Source organism: Neomonachus schauinslandi, chromosome 11 (genome assembly GCF_002201575.2).
Source record: "Neomonachus schauinslandi chromosome 11, ASM220157v2, whole genome shotgun sequence".
NCBI classification, from domain to species: Eukaryota; Metazoa; Chordata; class Mammalia; order Carnivora; family Phocidae; genus Neomonachus; species Neomonachus schauinslandi.
Window position 1 is genome coordinate 100,607,657 of NC_058413.1, and position 9,888 is coordinate 100,617,544.

Below are 9,888 nucleotides of genomic sequence, written 5' to 3' on the forward strand. Positions count from 1 at the left end.
GTTGTACCTTTGGTGTGCGGTAAGGCGTTCATTTAAACACATATTTTCCGGGAATAGGTGGACTCAGTAAGCATTTGTCATGTTTCAATTATGGTGACTATCATAACATAATAAAAAAAATTATAAAAAAATAGTAAGAAAAGAAAAAAGCAGATGAAAGGTTTGAGAACCTTGCTGGGGGAGAAGTGATTCTTGAGCAGCACCTAGTGGTGACCGGTGTCTTCCATCCCATTTGCTAGTTGCACTGCATGTAAGTATACCTACTTTGTAATTTGTAGAATTTTCTTTTCTTTAATTTTATTTATTTACGTGACACAGGGAGAGCACAAGCAGGAGAGCGGGAGGCAGAGGGAGAGGGAGAAGCAGGCTCCCTGTAGGGGCTCCATCCCAGGACCCTGGGATCATGACCTGAGTTGAAGGCATACACTTAACCGACTGAGCCACCCAGGGGCCCCTGTAATTTGTAGAATTTAGAAGGGGAAAAAATTACTCTCTTAAGACGGACTTTCTTATATTTTGACTAAATTAGTGGTAGACCATCTTTTACAGAATTTCAGAAGTGCTTTTGTGTTTCAAAGCTCACTGCAGAGGTAATTGTTTCATGGGAAATTGATCAATTTTCTTGCCATTGATTTGCTGTACTGCTTAAGCTTCCAAGGACCACCATTTGCAGTTCCCTTTTTAATCTCTGTCATTATTGAGTACTGTGCACAGTTACATTATTTCACTTAACGTAACAGCCCTGGGATGATGGTGGGACTGGTTTGTCCAAGGTCCTAGATGTTTTAAGTAGTGAAGCCAGGATGCTAACTCTTGGTAATTTCTCTGCATAGCCTTTTAACAACTGCTCAGCTGCCTTTTGGTAGTTTTGCAAAATCTTTTGCTTTGTGCCTTTCCACATTTGTCACTTCCTGGTCAGCTGTTGGGGATCTGTAGTTGACCAAGAAAGGAACAGATGGACATTTGTATGTGTGGCGTTGGGTACTTTCATTTGGATTCACTCAAGTCACCAGGTGGAGTACTGAGAAGTCATTTCTTTGTCCTCACATTTGCTGGCTGCTTTAGGTACAGCCTCGTTTCTTAAGGGGTCCACAAACTGCCTCAGGCTAAGCATGGTTTTCGTGTGTTTAAAGGATTGTGAAAAAGGAGGATGAGGGTGGGGGGTGGGAGGCTGGGCCGGGGGGGGGGGGGCGGGGGGGTGGGGGGAAGAAACCTACATGACTCAACCTAAAATGCTTCAAGGGTTTGGTCAGGGCACTTGACCTCAGCATAAATTCCCTTGACACTGGGTTTAGACTTTCTGTAGTTTGCTGGAATCGCCACCTGCTTCTGTTTGGATTTGTTAGCTCCTTTAAGAACTCTAAGCCATATAAACTCATTTTTACCCTACCTGCTTCAAGAAAGAAGTGGGAAGTAGACACATAACAACAGTTTAGATAATGAATGAACCGGAGGCAAGGCCTGAATGGAGACTGATGAAGCAGAGCTGGGATAGAAGGGGCGATTCACTGTATCTTAGTTTAGCCATTTTCATTGCTTGTTACTGTTCTTTCTTTGTATGACTGTACCTTACAATTTATTCTGCTAATTGTCGTTTGAACTCTTTCCAGTTTTTGGCTACTACCCATAATGCTGCTAGGAGCATTCATGTGCGTGCGTTTCGATGCTCATGCGAGTGCATTTCTGTTGGCATGGAACTGTGAGCAGGATTGCTGGGTCACAGGGATAGAGGGCTGTGTTTTTACTAGGCACTGCCTCAGTTTCCCAATGCAGTTATACCAACTGAACCAGCCCCGCCCCGCCCGGGGCAGTTTATGAGCTCCAGTTGCCCCTTATCCTTGTCAAGATTTGGTTTTGTCAGTATTTTTAATCTTAGCCATTATGGCTGATGCGTGATACTGTTTTAATTTGGACTTGCCCACTAATGACGTGGAGCATCTCTTCATATGCTTATTGGCTTGGGCTATTCTCTTTTGTGAAATACCTACTTAAGTCTTTTGCTGACTCTTTTGTTGGATTTACTGTCTTGCTATGTATTGATATGTAAGGGTTCTAAAAAATAGCCGGTTTCGGAAACTTTTTTGGTTATAGGCATTGCATAGATCTTCTCGCCCTCTGGCTTTTCGCTCCTGATGGCTTGATGAAAACAATTTTTTAATGTTAATGTAGTCTAATTGACTCGTTCTTTTCCTTCACGGGTAGTGCTTATTGTGCCCTGTTGAAGAGATCATTATCCAAGGTCAAGAAGACATTCTGTGTAATCTCCCAGAAGCTTTGCTTTTTGACCCTTCCTGTTGAGCTGATGGACCCAGCACCATTTACTGTCTTTTTCCCAGTGCTGTTCCTTTGGCATAAATCGAGTGTCTATGTAGGGGTCTACTTCTGGGCCCTTTTGTTTGTTCCATGAGTATGTTTGTCTACTCTTACCAATATCACACTGTCTTAATTCATGTAGCTTTATCAGTCTTGATTTCCAGTACAATAAATCTGTCCAGTTTTGAACGTCCTCAAGATCATCTTGTCTAGGGGTACCTGGGTGGCTCGGTTGGTTAAGCGACTGCCTTCGGCTCAGGTCATGATCCTGGAGTCCCAGGATCGAGTCCCGCATCGGGCTCCCTGCTCAGCAGGGAGTCTGCTTCTCCCTCTGACCCTCCCCCCTCTCATGTGCTCTCTCTATCTCATTCTCTCTCTCAAATAAAATCTTAAAAAAAAAAAAGATCATCTTGTCTATTCTTAATCTTTTGTATTGTCCTATAAATTTTGGAATCAGTTCATCAGTTTCACCCACACACAGATTTCTGGGGATTTTGATTAGGTTTACAGTGACTATAGATAATTTGGAGAGAATTGACATCTTCTAATTTAGGAACACAATATAGCCTGTTTATGTAGGTTTTCTTTAATTTCTTTACAAAATTCTTCCATATCGTTCATAAATCGATTCCTAGATCCTTTGATGTTTTTCAAGCTATTGTAAATGTTGTCATTTTTGGAATTACACTTTTGTTTGTTGCTGGTATCTAGAAAAATGTGCTCACTTCAGCAGCACATACACTAAAATTGGAACAATACAGAGAAGAATATCATGGCCCCTGCACAAGGATGAGACAAATTTGAGAAAGAAATCGATGTTTTTATATCAACTCTGTATCCAATGACATTGATAAGTTCACTTACTAATTCTAATAGTTGATCAGTAGTTTTTAATATTTTCTCTATGCATAATTATGTTATCTGTGAATGATGACTTTTAGTTCTTTATTGCAAGTCCTTGCAACATTTATTTTTCGTGCCTGATCACACTCAAGGGCCTCTGATACAATGCTGAATAGAAGTGGTGATGGTGGGCATCTTTGTCCCCTAATATCAGGGAGGAAAGTTTTCAATATTTCACCATTAAGTATGCTGTAGGCTTTTTGTAAATTCCATTTATTATATAAGTGAAGATTCTATTCCTATTCTGCAAAGAGTTTTTTAAAAATTATGAATGGATGTTGAAATTTATCAAATACTTTTTCTATATCTATTAGAATGATTACATAGGTCTTCCCTTTTTTCTGTTCATGTGTGAATTACATTTATTAATTTTAAATGTTAAGCCAACCATGTGTTGCCAAAATACACTGATCATGGTATTTTTATATGTACATGGAATTTTTCATATTTTTAGGATTTTTGCATGTATATTTATGAGAGAGATTGGCCTTTTCTTATTATGTCCTTATCATGGTTTTGGTATTAAGGTTATTCTGGCCTTAGTGAATGAATTGGGAAATATTCTCTCATTTTCTGTGCTCTGGAAGAGTTTGGATAAGAGAGGAATATTTCTTCCTTAATGTCTGGAAGAATTCATTTTTGAAATCATCTGAGCTTAGAATTGTGTGTTTTGTAGGCATGCTTTTCATTATGAATTCAGTTTCTTTCATACAGCATTTTCATATTTGGGTGGGTTACTTATGTGAATTTTGGAAATTATTGGACATTTGTCCATTTCATCTAAAACTTAAATTTTACTGGCAGAAAGTTCATAAGACCTCATGATTTTTCTTTTCTTTTCTTTCTTTCTTCTTCTTTTTTTTTAATGACCTTAGGATCTCCGATGTTCTAGTGATGTCTCTTTTCATTACTGATACTGGGTGACATGAATCTTTTTTCTGGTTAGTATTATCAGGGGTTTATCCGTCTTTTCAAAGAACTATATTTTGCTTTTGTTTGTTTGTCTTTTGTAAGATTTTATGGGTTTCTTTTCCTGCTTTTTTTAATCCAAAGCTCTTCAGCAGTGGTTCTTAACCTTGGCTGCCAATCCAGAGTCAGCTGTGTCATTTAAAGAAAAAAAAACCAGCCACTGGGCTTCAACCCTGCAGATACTGACTTGTTAGATTTGAGCTGGGGCCCTGTTGTTCATGCTTAGAAGGTATCACAGGTGGATTTTGATGTACAGTCACAGCTGAGAGCTAGTCCTTCAAAGGACTTCTGTGCCTGCTAAGAAAGTGGCTTTTACAACACACCCGAATTTGTGGGTTCACAAAAAGGCTGTAGAACCTCCTTCAGTGAGACTTCACAGGATTTCATCCTTTTTGAACTGCTATATTTTAATATTCCTCATCTAGCACTTGACTTTGATAGAGCTATAGAATAATGTATTTCTATATAATTCACCTTTAATTCCCATAAATACATCAGTTCCTTAAAGTCTGCACAAGCTGAACTCAGCTACTTGTCATTAAGTTACTTTTTTCTGAACCTTGAAAAAAATTCTCCACATTCTTCCTAAGTTGTGGAACAATCCACTGACCTATTACTCTCCTGCCAGTCGGAGTAGAGCTGACTTAAGAGATTTTCAGGACATTTCCATGTCTTCCTCCTTTCAATTCTCTTGCTTGTTGCTTTGCCCATTAGGTTGTTGGCTAATTATGAGGATACCTCAACCTCCTATTGACCATTTACAGACAGGTGAATGGGTCCTATAGGACAGAGACCTGGTCTCTTCCCTTCTCACAATAAGATCAGCCTGATTGCTCCTATGACACCAGGAGGACGAGAAATTGTGTTAATAAGCGATGAACAGGAATATTAACTTTGAGTAGAAGTAGGGGAGAGACCTTGTATAGAATGTAGGTGACTTGGAATTGATAGGCTCGCACAAAAGTGGCCCAGGAACTACCAGTGGTGAGCTTTGAAAATTAAATGTGTGCTAGTCCTAGTGTTAATCATATTCATGTCTAGAGTCCTGATAGTGGGCTAGAGGTATCGTTGCATGCCAGAGATGGTCTTCCCAAATTAGCATTCAGATGTTAACAGTAAGGACAGATTTCCCAGTGATGACCTGGCAGTGGCATGGTCATTCACTAAGTCATCTTGACTGTCCCTGCTTAAGGAATAGCCATGAGGCCGAACAGGTCCCCAGCTTTCCTGATTTATAAGTCACTGCTGAACCAATGTCTCTTATAAGAAGAAATGGACCCTCAACTCTATGGTCAACTAATCTTCGACAAAGCAGGAAAGAATGTCCAATGGAAAAAGGACAATCTCTTCAATAAATGGTGCTGGGAAAATTGGACAGCCACATGTAGAAGAATGAAACTGGACCATTTCCTTACACCATATACAAAAATAGACTCAAAATGGATGAAAAAACTAAATGTGAGACGGGAATCCATCAAAATCCTAGAGGAAAACACAGGCAGCAACCACTTCGACCTTGGCCGCAGCAACTTCTTGCTAGACATGTCTCCAAAGGCAAGGGAAACAAAAGCAAAAATGAACTACTGGGACTTGATCAATCTGAAAAGCTTCTGCACAGCAAAGGAAACAGTCAACAAAACTAAAAGGCAGCCTAGGGAATGGGAGAAGATATTTGCAAATGACATATCAGATAAAGGGCTAGTATCCAAGATCTATAAAGAACTTATCAAACTCAGCACCCAAAAACAAATAATCCAGTCAAGAAGTGGGCAGAAGACATGAACAGACATTTTTCCAAAGACATCCAAATGGCTAACAGACACATGAAAAAATGCTCCACATCACTTGGCATCAGGGAAATAGATATCAAAACCACAATGAGATATCACCAGTCAGAATGGCTAAAATTAACAAGGCAGGAAAAAACAGATGTTGGCCTGGATGTGGAGAAAGGGGAACCCTCTTACACTGTTGGTGGGAATGCAAGCTGGTGCAGCCACTCTGGAAAACAGTAAGGAGGTTCCTCAGAAAGTTGAAAATAGAGCTACCCTACGACCCAGCAATTGCACTACTAGGTATTTACCCCAAAGATACAGATGTAGTGAAAAGAAGGGGCACCTGCACCCCAATGTTCATAGCAGAAATGTCCACAATAGCCAAACTGTGGGAAGAGCTGAGATGGCCATCGACAGATAAATGGATAAAGATGTGGTTCATATATACAATGGAATATTACTCAGCCATCAGAAAGGATGAAGACCTGCCATTTATGTCGACGTGGATGGAACTGGAGGGTATTATGCTGAGTGAAATAAGTCAATCAGAGAAAGAAGTGTATGGTTTCACTCATATGTGGAATATAAGAAGCAGCACAGAGGATCATAGAGGAAGGGAGGGAAAACTGAATGGGAAGTCATCAGAGAGAGAGAAAAACCATGAGAGACTCTTAACTCTAGGAAACAAACTGAGGGTTGTTGGAGGGGAGGTGGGTAGACGGATGGGGTAATTGGGTGACAGGCATGAAGGAGGGCACGTGATGTGATGAGTGCTGGGTGTTACACACAACTGATGACTTATTGAACACTACATCTGAAACTAATGATGTACTGTATGTTGGCTAATAGAATTTAAATTAAAAAAAAAAAAAAAAGATGTTCCATGGAAAGAATATTGACATCAGAATCCTACCCGTCTGAGTTCAAATGCTGGCTGAACCTGTTTTCCCGGTCTATAAAACTGGAAAATACTTACCTTGTAGTTATGTTTTAAGAGTCAAGGAGAAAAGAGAAGTAGCAATGACTCAATGTGAGTAGAGCCCCACATGCAGTTCTCAGGGGGAAATTTGTCACAGGGTGAGAATTTTAAGGATTGGCCTGGCCTGTGCAGGGCCCATAGGTGGGTTCTAAGTATGTGGGGCATAGGTAGGTATCTAGAGGGTTATGGGCTTCTGGCAAATAGAAGTGTTAGTATTGGCCAATCTGACTGGGAGAGAGAAATGTTGAAGGGATCAGAGCTTATGCTGGATAGAAGAATCACGGCATCTTCTATCTGATTCTTCTCCTGTTTTAGAAACATTTTTTCCTTTAATCATGTTATTGAAAAGCTTGGACTCGATAAGGTACAGCAAGTCAATGGCTTTCTTTTTGTTTCCACTGCCACCTTCCAATATGATCCTGTGGATCCTCTTCTTCCCTGCCCCTGACAACATCTCAGGAAGACAGCGTGGCTTTCTTGTCATGTGGGAGTGTTAAAACAATGATTTTCATGTATTGCAGAGCCCAGACCAATCTAGATCAAAAGTTTACTCATTCGCTTTTAGGTGCTTCTCCTCTCGCCTGAGCTCAGGCCGAGGCCTGAAGGTCAGGGACTAGCAGTGAGGAAGGAGCCGCAGGATGTCCTCGCATTTGCCCTGCTCTGTGCCCCTCCTCACCCCCAACTCCTGGCTCCCCAGCTCCAGGCTTTGCAAGAGAAGACAAAGGATGTTGTCTACTTTTTAAATAAAAACAGTAATACCCTCTTGGTTCTCAAACATCCTTTATTATGTCAGGAATGCAATTATTAGCTCTTGTGTGGGATATTTTATGGGTTCTCCAGAGAACCCCGTAGAAAACCTCCACACTGTCCTTTGATGTGGCTTTTGGACTTCCTGGCTGACCTCTTACAGACCTTCTAAGCCCCTAGTTAGGTCATTCACCCCTCCCAGCAGTGCTCTGGGACAGTGTCACCCAGACTGCCTCCCCTGCATCCACTTGGGCTGTGCAGAGCTCAGTACCCTGGCCCCACAAAGGCCAAGGGCACCTGCTGCCGCCGTGCCCCTCTCTGGCCAGCCTCCTGCCGCAGACGGCCTCGGTGGGCATCAGGCACCCTTCTCTTGTACCTCCACAACACAGATCAGGTTTTCTCAAGAACTTTCTTGGGCACCATCCTAAGGGCAGCAGGCGTGGGCCTACAGAGTTTCCGGAGCTCAGCAGGTGTGGGATGGGTATGTTTCAGATATTGTCTTCCTTCTTAGAAAGAACTCCTGTCTCTGCGTGGTTCTCTTGAGGTCCACCTCCACCCTATTCTTCACATGGAAGGGTAGGGAATATCACCATACCCACCAACTGCTATGAATTCCCTTCCAAGAATCCTCCCTAATGAATCTGTGTGCTTCTCTTATGTAGGCTGTTGGGTGTGGGCCTGGCCAGCTTGGCCCCTTCTGAGAAGCAGTGTGTTGAGCCTCTCTCTTTAGAATAGGGGGCACATAGCACCCATGGGCCTTGGCTTTGAGGCCTTATTAAAAATTCTGGGCAACAGAGAAGTCCATTCTACATTCTATAAACATGGATGAAGTAGCAAGAAGAATGGCTTAAAAAATAAATCCATCAAACAGAGTGGAAAGTGACCTCTGGGGTCTTTCATTCTATGTTCAAGGCCAGTGACTACAAACATTTTCCTAACTCTGTCATATTGTCTTAGTCCTGGCTGCTAAGACACATCTCCTGTCCAGAAGCTCATGAAACTATTTCTGACTTCTGTCCCATCCCCAAATGTGTCTAATCCACATCGGCTTCCCTTAGGACCTTTTCTCTAGATCTAGTCTCGGAGGCTCACAAGGGTAACAGATGAGTATTTTCATAGGGGCCTTCTGGAATGCCTTAGCTGCTAATGGTGAAGTTTTCAGACCCTGTTGAGAGAAGATGGCACCGAGACACGTCCAATTCCAAGGGCATCAAATTTGGGGAGTCCCTGAGTTCTTTTCTTATAACACTTTGCCCATAATGAACGCTTTTGACTTGGAATTCTGATTGACTGGTATTCTTTGCTGTTTCTAGTACACATGACAACACACAGCTCTCCCTGGGTAACCACAATAAAGAAATGTTCCTAATGTTAGGATAATTTGCTGCACGTCTTTAGGAGAAAAGGCTGAGTTGAAGCTAAGATTTAATTAGTTCTATTTTATTTCTCATTATTTTCCCTACAAAGCAGATAGATGAAAAGTGGTGGTTTTAAGTGAAACGCATCTTCTTCCTCAGACTCTTTCTCAAAACGTGGGTTCACACTCCCTTCTGGGAGTGACATGCTGTTGATTACTTGGGAATCAATCAACAATCCCCATCCCATCCCCATTTTTTTAAAAAAAGCCTTCGTGTCCTTTATAAGAAGAATTAGGAAGAGAAAATATTTTCTTAACAAATCTTTAGTTTGGAGTTTGTGTTCTCTCTCTTTTTTTTTGGCAGTGGAAGCCATAATCACATGCTGATGATAAGTATCCCATTAGCACCTGCAAACATGGGATTAGGCTGAGCTGTGAGCCCCCAGCAGGCACAGGTGAGCCGCCTGGCAACAGGAACCCTGTTTAGGCCTCAACAAAAACACGAAGGACAAGATTTTTCTTTGTAGGTCTTTGATTTTTTTTTTTCTTCTGCTTCAGTGCTAGTTTTTCCTTTGGTCTGGCAGATTGTCTCAGCTTCCCGTCTTCATGAAGCGACAGGATGGGATGAAGAAAGAATGCCCTGGCATCTCCACAGCCCTGGATTCTAGTCCGGAGCAGCTAATGACTCACAGTGGGCATGTTGCCCAAGGTTTCTGAATCTCAAATTCCTCCTTAGCAAAACAAAGACTATCGGTTCTCGCGACCTCAAAAAAAAAAAAAACCACTAAAAAAAAAACCTCTCAAGATGTGTTAAGTAAAACTACCAAGATACATGGAGGTATTTT

General features: G+C 41.6%; 1 non-coding gene across 1 annotated transcript; it reads left to right on the forward strand.

Annotated features, from left to right (window-relative positions):
* Window positions 1-3,030: 3,030 nt before the first annotated feature.
* LOC123326248 lies at window positions 3,031-3,137 on the forward strand. Its single transcript, XR_006540960.1, has one exon. It is a non-coding gene; the product is annotated as a U6 spliceosomal RNA (small nuclear RNA).
* The last annotated feature ends 6,751 nt before the right edge of the window (window positions 3,138-9,888 follow it).